Source organism: Liolophura sinensis, chromosome 7 (assembly GCF_032854445.1).
Source record: "Liolophura sinensis isolate JHLJ2023 chromosome 7, CUHK_Ljap_v2, whole genome shotgun sequence".
Lineage (NCBI taxonomy): Eukaryota > Metazoa > Mollusca > Polyplacophora > Chitonida > Chitonidae > Liolophura > Liolophura sinensis.
This window is the reverse complement of record NC_088301.1, coordinates 50,746,535-50,763,759: the sequence shown is the minus strand read 5'-3', so window position 1 is coordinate 50,763,759 and position 17,225 is coordinate 50,746,535. Positions and strand designations below refer to the sequence as shown.

The 17,225-nt window shown below is 35.6% G+C and overlaps 2 protein-coding genes across 2 annotated transcripts in view; one reads left to right on the top strand and one right to left on the bottom strand.

The window, feature by feature from the left end:
• LOC135471702 (mitochondrial inner membrane protease subunit 2-like) overlaps nucleotides 1–17,225 on the top strand; it is a 68,090-nt gene that overhangs the window by 20,698 nt on the left and 30,167 nt on the right. The window lies entirely within an intron of this gene.
• Nucleotides 1–17,225, bottom strand: part of LOC135471701 (leucine-rich repeat neuronal protein 1-like) — a 28,184-nt gene that overhangs the window by 7,481 nt on the left and 3,478 nt on the right. The gene's annotated exons all lie outside the window — the stretch shown is intronic.

Genomic DNA, 17,225 nt, shown 5'->3' with positions numbered 1-17,225 from the left:
GTAATGGTCAGTGTGCTGGGCTTTTCGTTCTGGCCAATTGCCAAAACATGGCCAGCCCATCACTTTTGATTTGTGTAAATATTCAATTAGGTGATTATCCCAGAGTGTACGGAGGATTTTTTTGGTAAGACTTCCTCATATGAAATTGAAGTAGAGGTTGTGCTGCAGTTTGTTATCATTAAGTTCGCAAGAAAACGCATGTAATGAATACAGTTAAATAGTAACTAGGTTTCAGAACTACAATGCACTTAGATTAAGCTCTGTTTTTGTAGAAATGAAGCCTTTAGGCCATAGTTAATTTTGAACAAGTCAATATCTTAAATGTTACATGTAATTGTATACCTGGAATATTTTAATCTTTATTTTAGACATTTTTTAACATTTATGGCTTCAAACTACATGCTAAATAATGCTTCCTTTGTACTTTCCTCTCATTTCTAGTTGTCATTAAATACTTATTACAAAACTGTCATTTTATGTAGAGGTATGTTGTAAAGAATAACCCAATAAATTTGAAATTATAAAAATTGTAATGGATGTTTTATTTTTGAAATCAAGAATTATGGAGATAACAAATTAACATCAGTTAGGTTAGGTGAAAACAATAAATAAAGTTAAACTCTATCCATAGATACTAATACCATGGATAATATTGTTGGCTTCTCATGGAATGTTCTCTACAGTATTGTTGGTATCCTTTGCCGCGCTGATAAAGGCGATTATTGTGTTCTGTGTCCTGATGTGTGATATTGCCATATCACTGTAAGCCATCCCAGAAGCTGTTTGCAATTACGCCAGGAAAAAGTGTCTGGAGATTTCTCTGATTTAATGTCAAGAAAACGTGTCACAGAATGTGTGCTCTGCTTATCAGAGATCACCCGAGCTGTTGTTAGAATCCTGCTTGTATACCGCATAGACACCTCATAGAGCCAACCTTGTAATCACTTGCTAAGCTATGAATACATCTCATAGGTGCCAGGCTGTGGTTCCTCGTCACACTTTAATATCCCAATGCAAAGAAATCATTGTTGTCTTCTCTTTTTTTTATTCAGAGAGCTGTAATGATGGACTAACGCTTCACAATCATGTTCCTGTTACACCATTAAGGTTTTAGTATTTGTAGTGATTTCTGCATTTCTCAACCCAGTCTGATAATACTTCACATATTTTATTGCTGGGTTGGTTTCCATGACTACCATGGATAATGGTCCTCATTTATGATCTAGATTTTAACCCCACAAACAGTCGGCAAATAGAAAGAAATTTAACCAGTTTAATTGGTTCTCACATACTATGTTGAGTTGGGTGCAACTTCCTATACAAATTTGATATGTGAATCAGATTTTTTTATATGTATATGTAAAGATATCTCCAAATTTAAAGTAAAAGGATGGGTTAGACAAATGTTCTGATTTCTGTAATCTTGTTTATATGGTGGTTAAGTTGAGAAACACTGGTATTGATATTGCAGACCCTAATAATTGTACACATTGGGAAAGGGGCATATTTTTCAATCCCCTGAGGTGGCACCAGTGTAAAGCAGGACATTGAGTAATTGTTACATCAAAAATGGATTGTAGTAGAGTCGCAGTTTCTGTTGTATTGTCATACTGTGTTTAATGTAACGTCATCATGATGTGAGCTGGGAAAAACCTGCCACTTGATCACATGAGATGCTGGTTCAGTATCGTTTGACAGGAAGTTTTTGCTTTGTCAGCTGAGGCTTTGGTGGCAGTAAACTTCGGATGGTTCTCTTTCAGATAAACGTGCACAAAGTTACATGATGAGTAAGTCATACATGTATGTCTCCCATGGAAAAGTTTGCCAGTACACCTTAGCCAAATGACACTTTGGTTTCTCCCACCCATAATATACAGGCTAATAAAGTAAGTAAATGTGTCTACATACATGTATGTGTTGCAATTCTGGCTACATGTATGATTCACAGCATTTTATGCCAAAATGGGCAATTCAAAAATTTTCAGCAGTATCACATAAAACACGTATTAAGTTTTGAAATGACATCTTTTTTTCTGCACTTGGCTGCTATCATAGAAAGATCTGTCTTGATTAAAGAAGCTATAAATCTAAAGCTAATAAACTGACTCATTTGTGCTTTTGACCTGGGACATTTTTAGAATAAAATGGTGTGAAATGTCATAACTTGATAGTATTGTCACAAGGTAAAAAATAAGGTGAATATTTAGACCGAAAAATTTCATGTGAAATTTATTGAAAGTTGGAAACTGTACTGTAAATGTAAGACCTACTGTAATGGTCACTCTGCCTATTAGAGTGAAGTAGTAATGAAAGAAAAGGTGAAATATGTTTGTGTGTGTATATACAGGAGAATGAATTCTGAATTGAAATGAACCCCAGGAACTCATAGTTTCTATTGTTCTTTAACATTCAAAATCACAAATGCTGTTAGTGTATATAATGTTGCTTAATTATTTTGAACACTTCAACTGAAAAGTTTCAAGAAAATTATTTGTCCTAGAAGCACACTTTTCTTTAACACCTGACTCTACCTCTTTTCTTCAGCCCATCCACCTCATTGAGTCACAAATTAAGATTTGTTTTGTATCTAAATGTTTCAGGTAGTTGTTTATGTATTATATAACATTGTGGATGTATGTGACATCTGCACACTTGCATCAGCTGATTATCCCCTTGAGACAGGGTCGCATTTAATTCAGGTCACTGTGATTGGCTGTAATGTCTGTGTACAACGTGGGTCTATATTCTGGTTAACTTATTTCCTGTCTAATCTGAATTTACCTGTCCTACAGGTACATTGCTTTTTACAGCCTCTGTCTCGTCTAAAACACTTGAACGATTTCTGTAATGACTTGCCCGTGGTTATAATCTCCCTTTGATAAAGCAGAGGCAGTCTGTCAGTTACATTTAGCAGTGATTTACTGAAACAATAAGTGTTCTTATGTGATGAATGTGTAAGTGAATAGCTTTCAGACAGAATTTTTTTTGCTATTCTGAACGTGGAGCATTTATGCACATAATAAAATTATTTCTTTGTTCTCTTTGGCATAAATTTTTTTTTTCAAATTTATTTAAAGATGTGGAAATTGTGGTACACTTTTCTGTGCATCACCATTTCAAAATCATATCACAAAGAGAAATTTATATGTTTCTTCACAATATGTTCTGTCTACTGTCATTAGAAGACAAATTAAAAAGTAATAATATATAAAGATTATGTTGAGTAGTGGGTATCCTTGAAAATATGGCTTTAGCTTATATGTTCTGAAGATATCGCTGTATTTATTTATTTATTTGATTGGTGTTTTATGCTGCACTCAAGAATATTTCACTTATATGACAGTGGCCAGCATTATGGTGAAACCATGGCCATCTGCAGGTTGCTGGCAGACCTTCTCATGTATGGCCGAGGAGGAAGATATCGCTGTAATCTGTGAACTAAAGACAATTTAAATAGATACTGATTGTCTGGTGAAAATTTCAAGGCATTCTGTGGGTCGTCCTCATAACCAGCTGTTACCTGGCTCAGGTGCAATTCACATGTCTGGTTTCAAAGGGCTTTTAATAGAGGTGTTGTGTATGGCCAGGTAAGCTGGAGTAAGCTATCGACCTGGCAGAAACTAGGCTGGCTTGATCTCAATAGCGAGGCTTTTGTAGCCTTGCTAGGCTGTATTAGTGTGTCTTATAGGTGTCTATATGTGTAACTTAGATATTATTATGCATAAAGAGCAGCCATAATCAGTTGTTCAATCTGTATCAATGTGCTAATTAAGGTGAAGTTAAGTAATTTATCCTCTTGGCCATGTCTTTTATCAGATAACGTAGGCATGCAATAAATAAAACACCAGGCTATAAATAGTACAAGGTCTTTGATGTAAAAGTTGGGTCTTCGATAATGAGTGGTTGGTTTTATTCAGGTATTAATATACAGATATTGATAAAGCTATTGTCGTGTTGGGCAGAGTATGCTCCTTGACTTTATTTTGGCAATCATTATCCATTGGATTGCCAAGGTCTACTTTTACTTTAGAACGGAAAGAATATATTGCAGTCTACGTTTATCTGATTGCTGACAGACCTTCCCATGTGTGATTCATTTAAACACCTACCCTCCATCCAGCACCAGTTATTTCATAAAACATGGATCATGGTGTTGCTTTGCAGTGGTTAGTGGTTTACAATGGGCACTCTAGTTTCTTCCAAGTAAACAAATAAAAATAAGGTTAAATGTATAAGACTTAACATTGTAGCAACAAATAGTGTAGTCTTCAAAAACTTCTCAAGTCATATTCTCCTTATTGAAACTCTAGACTTAAATACACACAAGTGCTTTTTTTCAAGATGGAGAGAGCAATTCCAAAAAAGAGGCATACATCATCTTTGTCATATGGTCTTGGAGCATGTAAAATATAGTAGAGGTATAATTGTTAGAATGAAACTGAATCTGTAGTGGCAGCTATTTGGTCAAAATAGCCATTACCACTGACCAGCCTCCTCCTTTTTGTAAACAGCACCACCTGTTGTTAACAGTGTGTTATCAGGTGTTTAAACACAAAGGAGTATCATATGATCTCTTTCTGTTATCTTAGCATCTCTTCCCAGGTTTTAGTGTGCATTTTGACAGAGAAGATACCTGCTGTGGAGCATATCTGGGTAATTTGCTGGATCAGAGAGTTAAATGATGGCTGGAAGACATGTGTGCTTTCATATACAGAGGGAAAAAAATCATGCTTTAAGATATCACAGCAGGGTATAGTAGTACCTAATTACTATAATTTTGGCATGTTTACTACTTGGCATGCCTTTCATTTACAAACTTTACTCCATTTAGTTATGTTGTAAACTGAAAATGAATGCTTCCTATATGTAAATGTGATAAGTCTGTAAATTTAATAAAACTTTTGAAGATAATGTATGCCTTAAATGTATTGCCTGATGTAAATGAAAATTTTCTTTTTATGAGGGAACTAATTTTCATCTCGGAGAAAATAAATTTTCTTTTTTTTAAGAAGAAGAATGTTTTGTGAAAGAAAGGATAGTAGATTTTGTTATCAATCAAGATACAGTCATTATGTTTACTTCAGGCACTTAATAAAGCTTCATGCTAGATTGGTTGCAGATGTAGATGTATATGTTCAGGAATGCTCCAGTCTTTAATAACAACCAGTGGTAGTTATATTTGGTCGCATATTTACTAGTTTATAAACCATTTTGAAGATGATACATGTAGATATGATAGCAAAGGAAAAGTGAAAGTGAATTTTATGTGTCCTACAACATTCAGTTCAGCAGAATGGTCAACCAATGCAAACTACCTGAAACCTACATTTACCTTTATGGTTGTTATACACGATGAAACCTCACTGCTGTGAAAAGTTCAAAGTACAATAGTGCATGTGTACAGGGTTACCAGTATCATTTACAGGGTATCGTCAGGTTTGTACTAGGGAGCTCACACATATGAATGTCATGATGCACTTCTCTCCAGTGGTGCGTTTTATAATCAAAGTTAATGCTAGTTTCACATCTACTGCATAAAGTAACATGAAAAATTTTGCATTTTTTTTTTATGTTTAAAAGTTTAAAATGTTCACCTTCTCTTATTCCATATTCAGCAGAAAAATAGGACTACCACCTCAAAGTAATATTGGGGCCAAATTTGTTAAATTAAACGGAGCTTGCCCTTCAGGCTTGCATATATGAAACTCAAAATGCCTCAACACCAACATTTAATACCTTGTTTGTTTGTTCGCTACATGCCCTTACCACTTAAAAAGCCCTATTCAACGTTATTCAACAGACAAGCAATGATACATACGAATGACTCATCAGAGTATGAAAATGCTAGACTTAATAAGTAAATGGGATATAAGATTCTAATTAGTGTCTTCAGTATTCATTATGCATTTTGTGTAGATGTATTGTTTGTCTGCTCATTGACTGGCCCATTTGGCAACTACACCTTGGGAGAATACATTGTCAGATCTCTAGTCGTTATATAATACATGTACATATACGTCTCTGTTGACGTAAAGGAAGCACACTTACGTAAAAGCCTTTTTACCTGATCTTTCTTTCTTTTCTTGCCGCATTGTTTGGTCTTTCTCAAAATAGATGTTATATGTTAAAGGTGAGACACTGGCAATGGCAGGAAAACTGGTATTTAGATACTATCAACTTAAAAGTTTATTTCTGCTCTTATCTTTATGTAACTTCATTGAACTTTGCACTTTGCTTTGGAAATGAATGAAGACCATAACTGTGATGAGACTGATAAATTCATTGTTTATCTCCCTACTGTTTTTTTTTTTCTTTTTGGTCCCTTTTTTGACAGACAATAACTTTGAACAAAGCAAATGTCTTGTCTCTTTTGGCCTCCTGTAAGTGAGTCTGCAAATCCTCAGATGTTTTGTTATATTTCTGCATGGAAAATTCTGTTCAATGGTTTAGACATGAAATTCAGCAATTAGCTTGAGACCAAATTTGGAGTCTGGGATGTGTTCAACAGAAACAAGATGCCATATAATTACATTACATTTAGCCACCTAAGGTTCAGTAATCCAACATACTGTCAGAAATGTTTAGTATAAGTGCAGGAAGTACATTACAGGGCAGCTTGTGAGGTAGGGAGGCATCATTGTTTCCCACCTGAAAGATGCTGATAATGAAGACAACGTTACACAACGCCATGGGGAGGGCAAATTCCCTGGGCACAGTGCCAGTTCTTGTCTAACCTGAGTTGGACGTATGATGAGAATTTGAAGTGCATGGAATGAGTATAAACACAATGGTAATGATTTAGTTTGCCAATATTGTAAATATATTATTTTGAAGAGAGTTTGACTCCTCTGTTTTTGGCATGGGATTTGGTTACTGTAGCCATGCAGTTAATCTCATAGACTTATAGTGTTTGCTCAGACTTGCTGTCAGGAGGTTAGTCGACTGTATTTTCTGTGAAGGTGCTTTTGAGGAACGTGAAACATAGTTTTTTAATCTGGCAAATTTAAGGTGTATACATTAAGTGCTAGTAAAAGTTGTATTGGTTAACATATACAGTCATATTATGACATACATGTATATCCATTGAAGTTAGATCTTACATCTATGAAGACTCATGGCTCAGACATGTCTTAACCAGAGGCGAAAATGGACATTTTGAAGCAAATAGGAAAACTTACCGTGTACTGATGTGTGAATATTTACAAAATTCTCCGGCCATATGTGAGAAGTGTCTTCCAGCAACGTGCGAATGGTCGTGGGTTTCCTCCAGGCTCTGCCTGGTTTTCCTCCTACCATAATGCTGACGGCCGTCATATAAGTGAAATATTCCTGAGTGTGGTGTAAAACACCTATCAAATAAAGAAATAAATACAGAATTGATCATTTGATGTAGTTCGAGGTATCAGTTGATACAAGTACAATGTAGTGTGTGTGCATGCGAGTAGTGAATGTACAGGTATGATTTACTGGGTTAAATACATTTGTTTGTGTACTTACATGCCAAAATAAGGAATTCTGAACATCTGAGAAAATGATGAAAAAAAGCTATCATACTTAGCTGAGAGAAGTCGTGTTTTTAAGCATTCTTTTTGTCCCAGAGTCTGTGGACTCATTCATCTGCCTGCCGCCTTAATGCGTTGAAAACCAGCACACCTGTTCTTCAGCATATGATAACTGATCAGTCTGCACCTTATCTTCGTTACACAGGAACAGAAATGAGCCGCTTGTTGAAACCTATCCTAGAGTATGCACGGTATACCGACATAGTGGCATCTACATGTGCATGTACCTGGCACTCTATTGGCTTAATACCTCCTCGGGCTGTGTCTGCATGCCCCTCAACATGCATCCTCCACCTCCCAGAGACCAAGGCCACTAAGAACTCCAGTAGAATCATTACCGGTATTGCTACTAGGGCATTTCTGCGGAAGATCTTCATTGCCATGCTCTACTGTTAGATTTTAATGTATAAATATCAATAACAGTGAAGATTTTTTCATAAATATCTAGCTGCTTTATGTAAGTTAAGAATCACTTGAAAACTGTATCAATGGTTTTACCATTTCCTCTATATTGATGTTAGAAAACTTGTTGTGAACCAGTTGGGGTTTTAGGAAGACACTGATCCTTGAAGTGAGATGTACACATAAAAACCACATTTGTTGAGATACAACCAAGCCAAAGTATACAAGTAGAGCTGTATAAAAGTGCACCAAAATCAAGTATTGCTTAAGCAGCTGAAGAGACCTATAAGCTAGTGTTAAATCTCCCTGGCACTAAATGATTTACAAGACCTCACATAATTGCACAATAATTTCCTAGACAGCATCAGTGAGCTATTTGGTCCAGATAAGCCAAGGGTTTAAGCAGAACGGAACGGTGCGTGAGAACACATAGATAGCCTACATGGAAATGTGAATGAAAACTAGTGAGCTTCCTTCATGGCGACAAGGTTGCTGATGGAGAAAGATAACCTTGTTCAGACTTGTTGCCTTCAAAGTATTAATGGCTGTAAGAGTGCTTAAAGGGTGCAGTGGGTTAAGATAGTACTTGCAAAGAAACATATATTGTACATGTAGTGTTCACATATATTAGTTTTTTGTGAAATTCATTCAGCAGAACTTTGGTGTAATCATAATTTCAGCCAGGGGTGTGACTTTTAATTATAGTGTCTGTGGCACACCCTGTTTTGACAAAATAACATGGAACAGATGGGAAAATGAGAGAAATTTGGAAATGAGACACCCTGACTTCAAACCGTGGCTAAATAGAAGGCTGTAATACATGTAGCTGGGCCTGTGTAACCAGGTATTGTATTTGAGAGCTTCAGCTAACATCTTTTCTAGCGTAGGAGCCAGGAGGTTAAACCTTGCCAATACATCGTAGCTAATATATTTTGGCACATTTTACATGTAGGCCATGATAATGCATCACTCTTACAATATTATGGAAGCTTTAAAAATTAACAAACAAAAACAAGGTTATTACCTGGCACAGTCAGAATTACGTGTGCTCAGGAGATTTTGTTTGTTTTCAAGTTGGGTTAGTTATCTTTGCAGCTAAGGAAAAATAGTATGAAGATTAATTTCCTGTTCTCTTTTGCTGGGTAGAAAACCACTGTGCTTGTAACTGATTGATAGAGCACACACTGAACATGTCAGCTGACAGCTGTCTTCGACTCATTTCCTTTTTTACTCTAAACTTTAGCACACATTAATGAAGTCCCTGTTCTGCAAGAAGGTAAAATTAGAGCTATTCCTGAACTGGAAAATTTTTTAACTGAATGACACCTTTTAAGGGCTGTCAGGTTACATGCAGGAGATGAATATTATAGAACTCATCCAGGTTTAAGAGAATTTGTGATAAATGCTAACATGAATGTCTGGCTATTTTGGTACAGTTTGGCAAAAGTTAACCATTTGATTTCCATTTTGTAAGAAATCATGTTGCAATTGTCTTTATCTGAATATATGATTTTGGAAAACATTTAATGTCATTCTAAAAAGGTTTGATTACAGTCGCTTTTGTTTATACCAGTATAGGTAAAACTAAGAAATCTGTGCAGTTTATAGTCTATAATGCTGGAAACGATAGCTGCCATTACCTAGCTAGCTGGCAAATTACTTTGTATTAGAGATGCTCTTATCATTGGATAACAGTAGGCCTACAGGTAAAGTGGTATACAATGACATCATTAACCTATTCCAGTTTCATTTGATGGTGTACATGTATAATACAAATTATCTGCAGAACTGGTAACAGGTTTGGCCGATACATGTACCACAGTGTATTTACCTTGGTTACCTGTGTCTTTAGTTGAAGGATAATTGGTACTCGTGGGAAAGTTAGTGTGTTTACCTGGTATGATGCATACTCTCAGTGCTATCGGTTTTAGCGGCCCATGTTGGTAGGCCTGCTTTGAGATTAACCTGTTTCTAGGAGGGTTAACGACAGTACCATCTGTTCTGTTCCCCAAGCCACCCTCCTCAACACTCTCCCTTCATTTATCAACTGTAAAACTCTCATATCTCCATCTACCACTGTGCAACAGACATTTCCCCGTTCAACAAGTATATAAACCTTGTTACCAAATGTAACGTTGCTACGATGCTGTATTTCATTCATGTTCACAGCTATATTATTGCATTCCTGTGCATTTTCCACTGGTCCATCCCAATCTGAAATTCTGCTAAATTTCTCCACCACTAAGCACAAATTTATATTCAGTGAACAAAATGGCAAGCAAAATATCGGGTTGTTTACTAACAATCACAATTCTTGAAGTGTTTATTTTCCAGTTTCGAATAATGACTTTGAGGTTATTCTTAATCTTTTTTAAATACCTTGGTTATGCTTTTAAAAAAGTTCTATAATGCATGGAGTAAGACACTGGCAGTCCCTTCATATGACATGTTGTTGAGTTACTTCAAGAGATTGAAAATTATGGATTCATTTTGACCCAGAAACTTTGACATTTGGTTCATGTAATGTGACCTTGAGTTCTGACAAATCTGCCATCACTGTCAGATTTTAGACCAGATTGCTGACACCTTTATTACATGTAAATGTTTAGGCAGTTAATGTTTGGCCTTATATGTTTGCGTGAGGTTCAATGCACCTGGCATTTTGTATTGAGGTGGTTTTTCACAGGGTCTGAACTTCAGTCTAGTCGGCATTGTAGAAGTTACAAATTTTGGATTAGAGCATTAAACAAAAAAGTGAAAAAAGTAAATAAATTTCATCACATTCTTAGCTATTCTCTTGCGTTTCTGTGAACATTGCTTTATTTAACCACCGAATATCAGCTCCTACCATGCTCTTGAGAGGCAAGGGAAGATGCAGTAAAATGCTCACGTTTGCTAAATAAGGATTCTTAATAAATGCATATTGGATCACATTAAGACACCTGAGTATAATGCTGAAGGTAAACTCTAATAGCTCTGGCTTCACACAGGGCTGATATTTGGCTTATGTTCCTCTCCTGAGTCCCAACACTCCTACCACCATAGCGCAGAAACTACAGGTATGAGGTACAAGTACATGTACATAAAAGTGTGTGGATCGTTCACACACCCTTACAATAAGCAGATGTGACTATGTAATTCCTGTCCAATTACCTAACCCATGGAGCTATTTCTTAAGTACACCAGGGCTACAGTTTTACAGCCACTTAATTGATTTTCCATTCCCGTCCCTTTTATTTCTGTGAATTGAAATGCGCAAGTACAGAACATGTACTTGTTCTTAAGCAGTCCTTGATCGTGATTTTTTTAAAGTAAAGTTCAAGGTATTTATAATTTTGTTGAAGTTAATGCCTCCAGTGAGTCTTGTGCATTCAGTGATAGGTGTGACTGTAATCTTATTAAAACTTTGCTTAAAGCATTTGCTATTTATTTTAAATCATTATATTTGTGAAATGTGTGTTGGAATGTAAGTTTAGTAACTTTTAAAGGATAAACTGCCAAACTGTTAAGTAGTATCATCTGTGTCTTTAAAATAAGCACTATGTATCTTGGAAATACACAAAAATATATGAGAATATCATTATATTTTTCAAAAAAAACATTACTATGATTGATCAACACAAAGTACATGCATTACTTTCAAAGGTTCTACAGATTTGTCTTAATTGATACATTCAAATTGTACTGTATCATGTATTTGAGTTGTTTATAGGAATGAATTTCATTTATGAATGTCCTACAATATACTATTCATAAGAGTAGTCATGATTACAATGACTCGGTGGTCTACATTCCAAGTCCAAGACATTCAAGAGCATGTTTCTCTGCCAAATCCTGGTAACTGTAAGCTTTTAACATCTTTGTGATTGGAAGGTTTGTAAGCTAAGACAGGGTTCTAATTCCTTCACCAACAAACTGGATGACAGTCATATTACAACAGAAAGAAATAATTGGGAACTAATGAATTAGCTTAGTAAGAATATGGGCAATACTATCATGTTTATTTAAAAAAAAAAACAGTGTTTACAATTCCAGATAATGATTTCAATGTGTCTGGAAGAATGCCTGTGGTTAATGCTGGGTATAGTACGATGCATGTTTGATGTCCCGGGGGATATAACAATGCATTAGTTTCTGGGTATTAAGTCCGGATCCAATTCCAAGGGCACACTACAGAAGCCAGAAGCCAACTGAGGAATTGGTTTGGGGAAGCAAGTAGGATTGATTCTGTCCTTTCCAGATACGCATATATTCGCTTTGGGACAATGCATTAAGTTCGTCTGGAGCAGAATCTGTCGCTGCCTTGAGAAAATGGCCTGTAAGAAAAGTGCATTCCAAGAACATGTACAAGACCAGTGTATGAGTACTGATAACAGTATTTCCATATCTTGGAGGTACAGTGATATGGGAAGAAAGACCGCATTGACCAGCCTAGCATACATTTGATATTTGCTTGTATTTGTATCCAAGCAACCCTGACCAGTATATAAATCATGTCAAACTGGACAGCTAGATGACCAGGGTATCATAGGCCCAGCTAAACACTACTATCAGTCAGATCATCTTTAATAGGCAATTTCATTCTGAACTCTTTACTAAAGGTCAAAATTTTCCATAATGGTTTTAACCATGAACTGCTGCTTCCTTCCTATTGGATTCTTTGACTTCATAATTACATATTGTGTTACTCAATGTTCAGTGCGATGAATGGCTTGATCATGTTGCTAGCTAGACTTCAAGTAATGGATCTAAACGTTGCTAAGCATAACCAATATAAATGGTATCATTTTACTGTTATTCTTGGTATCATTTCGCTAACTTGTCTTACAAAAACTTATAGATTACAACTACAACAATGTACTTGCACTTAATATCAAGTGATTAAATTGATACAGAATGCCTGTTAATGAGAACATGTAAATTTATTTAATTATTTTAAGTTATTTGTAGTTAGTTTTGCTTTTAAACTTGAATGATCAGTAAATTTAGAACATGGGTGCATGATATTTGCAGACCAGGTGTGGTGCACAGGTGGAATGCTTCACAAGCCATTTTCTGGCGACTTATAAGTATGCACCAAGAATCTGCCTCTTGTCAGAGAAAATCTCCTGGGGTATTACTTCTGATGGAAGTTCAAAGGTTATGCTGTGTGCCCAGCAGATGTACTGACCGACTGTTGCAAAGCGCATCAAGGTTTCAGCCATAGTGGAACCAGCTTGTGAACCGGTTCTAGACATATGGGGTCATTTACAGTGTTTCATGTGTTGTGCATTAGCATAGTAGTATGGAACAATTCTCTGTAACTATCCACAGCATCATTAAAAGTGATCATTAAAAAGAGATTTTGAGATGAATTTGTGATTTTGTAGTATAACATTTAGATAACAGATGCATAATATAAGATAGTGGCAGCATGTCATAAATTTTAGAATTTTGAAACAGTAGAATAGAGCAAGAAGAGTAGTAGTAAATGACCTCTCATTTATTACATATAGCACTTTCCCACAAATGCTTAACTAGTTTTCTATTCCTGGCAAAACAGTAACTCAAAAGTTTTCATAGCAAAGCATGACATGTGATATGGAAATTCCTTGATTAATGCTCCAAGTCTTATTCTGTTTTAAGTCATTTATCCAGTGATTTTTTTTTTCTCCATCTGCAATTGATTTTGATTCATTGGTTGCAGTGGGGTATTCTGGGAAGAAGTTGTGTTACGTTAATGAAAAATTGCCTTTTGTTTTTTTTTCTTAATTTTTTTATTTTGAAAATAAAGCTTTACATATGGCTCAGTTTGACACATGAATCTTGTATTATTAAACTGCGGACAATACCCAGATGAAATACCAAGAAAACACGGGTATAAAAGTCATTCAGCTCTTCTGGTGTTTCTGTAGTGGCCACAGACAGCATATGGGAAAACTGGCCTGGTATAACTGTTTTGAGGGATGGAGTCTGAGGTCATGTTCCATATCAAAATAATTAAAAGCAAAAGAATAGAAAGGGAGGAAAATGTGTGTTTAAATTAAGAAAATGAAGGATAGAATAATTTATGCCTCATCATGATATTGCTGAAATTGCACTGAAGCTAGTGAACTGAAGCCATTGTCATTCATTTTTTCACACGTTTAATTTCTCTTAATGTAAATATAATGCACCAGTAATTAAAATAGAATATAGTGAGGGAAATAATCCAATTCATTTGAATTGCCCTGCATACTTGCATGATAAGCAATATGTTGCTTTCAACTTAGGCTTTATCAAACCTAGAATCCTCTGTTTTGACCCAACTCACACTGGTGCGTGAATGATGAAACATTTTCAAAGGATTGCATAAAATTAGTACATTATACATTCATAAAACATTTTTTTTCCTTTGATGAAAACTAAGTCTCAAAATTGTGTTTTTTCACAGATAATTTACGCTTGTGATCAAAGCTATCACCATCGATATATAAGGTCTTTAAACCGTTAGACTTATGCAGCTACATGTGCGTCAAGGATTTCAAATCAGTTGCTGTCGTTTTAATCCCTCAATAAAAAATCAACTTAGACCTGCGTGTGAATATTTCTGGTGCCCTGATGAGGGAAACGGCTGCGTCTTATTACCCAGTAAGCTGTAATTCTGTGATTTCTGTAGAGCGTTTGAGGTTTCATTACAAGCACAACTTTGCTGAAACATACCCTAGCTGCCAGGTTTACAACCTCTTTGTAGCAGAGTGGTAGTATGAAATCTTTCTGCATCAGAAGGTCTATTGATGCTAAAAGTGGAGTGGACTGAACTAAATGCTGGCCATTGAATTAGTTCGATGGGGTTTATTGTGGTGGACATCACTGACGCAGTGGCTAGCAGTGTAAAAACACAAGGTCGTATTTTTTAAATAGATTCAAAATACATCAAAGTTGACACGCGCATAGTTCTGCAACACCAGTTCCATCCAGGCAATAAAAGTCATCCTACCAAAGGCGCCTGTCTCTCCAATGGCTGTTATTGACTGACTGGTGGCTGGACAATGACAGAGAAACTATAATTATAGACAAGTGTTGGACAAGCGACTTCGAGCGGTCTATTTCCTGTGGTAACAAGAGACATGGAGTATGAGTGTTAAAGCGAATACCTGAGTTAATTAAGTATACATATGCACAACAGTTAAGCTTTACAAATCTTTCTCTTAGACACTCTCCTAAACACATATGCCTTTATGTAATAGCATGTGTTCTGTGTAGAAGTGAAATTTAATACTTGTTGTGTCAATTATGAAGTTCATAGATGCTTAAAGTTCATCTACAGTTGTAGAAAGTATGGTGTACATGTATATCTACATGTTTTTACATGTAAGTGTTTATGAAGGCATCATTAATGCTTAGGAGTTTGTAGATTGTTTAAGGACATGTAGTACTTCTGTTTTATTTACTTTTTGATATAAATGGTGTGTCAGGTTGAAATATTCAACGTATATCTTGTTTACCTGAGCAGTTTGAAAATTTATTGGTGACTGTTTTAAAGTTTTCATATTTCTTTTGAATCTTTACTTTTAATAAATATAAAATGCAGTGAATTATAAAACTCAGTGGATTAATTGTATAAATCTGTTTAATTCCAAAATACAGTATTTCACCTAAACTTTAGTGGGTAAAAATAAAACGGCATGAAGACCTTAAAAAGATACTTTTGATGCCAACCCTTAAGTTTTTCTGGTACTAAACTGGCTTACATCACCCAATAAGGTGGATGAATAAATCAGAATCACACAAAATGTGTGAAACGAAAAACGCTAAATTTAGGGTGTAATACAGTAATGCTAGTAATACAGATAATGATATTGCTGTGTTTCTTATGTAATTAGTACATTGCCAAAGCTTGAAACATGGCCAACTGCAGTCAGCTGTACCGAGGGTAGCTGAGCACTGAGGTGGAAACTCAAACACGGCTAGATGTGGTGCTTCATGGATGTAATGTTGACTTAAACCTTTAGATACATATGTGTAGATTAGAGGTGACATCTGTAGCATGATGTAATCTGTAGGCTTAAGAGTATAAACATGCATTCCATATAAAAGCTGCATACAAAGTGATTTTGTAAATATTTTGCACATAATTAAATCAGCACTAAAAAGCTTGACCCAAAAATGTACTCCATGTAAAATCTAAATTTTTTGTTAAAAACAGGTATTCAATAATTTTATTGGGATGTAAGGATACAATTTTCAATTCTGTACAGAAAAAATGATACCTGTGCATTTGTCATTTATAGAATATCACGTCCCTGTTTAATGTATATGTATATGACTTATATCCTGATGACGAGAATTTGCAGCAGTACATTTATGCTTATTTGCACAGCTACAGTTTTGGGCATATTTGATATAAAGTCCAGCTGTCAAAGATTGATGTTTTATAATTAAAAGAGAATAGGTTATTATCAAATATTACAGTATACTGTATAACTTGTGTTCATTAATGTTTAGTATGTATACATGTACTTGTGGTCTCATCGTACTTGTAAGGAACATGTATTTTGTATTCTTGTTTGCTTACTGCAAACATAAATGACTGATCTAAACGTATGCATTTGCATGCAATATTGACTGGTCTACTAACACAGAAAATATATGTCAGGTCTCATGGGAGAAATATATGTGTAGCTGCATGCATCATAGATATACCATTTACAGGTAAGGCCTGTTTTGTACACACCCTGTGTTGTGCGCTGTGTTTACATTCCTGGCTGGGATGTTCGATACCTGAGCACTGGATGACACAGTGTGAAGCTATTGATTGGGAATAATGGCCTCTTCAGGTAACATTAACAGCGGGGAGTCTGCCAAAACAATAACATCTACTCTGGTTCACGCGAACTTTGCATTATCGCTGAATTCATACAGAAAGGTATGCTTGACATGGCTTTGTGAAAATTAGATTAGATTTTGTGCCCGCTGACTGGAATCATTTGTGCCATTTTCAGAAAAATAAAGGGTGTGCTGTATGGTACTGGAAACAACTGAAAGTACCTATTTACACGAATGGCATTGACATATATTTGCCTTGCAATATCTCTCATTGCATGATGTCCGTGATTCAGTATTCATACACATATTACCATGCACTGGCTATACCTGTGCAGTGGGTTGATTCCAGTATGTGGGAAAATCTATATGAGCAGATCCTTGCCAAGCAAATTATAACATTCAGCTAATTGTATAACAAGCATAAGATGTCTTTTAATCCTTTGTTGAGCACATTAATGTGATGAAGAAAAAATT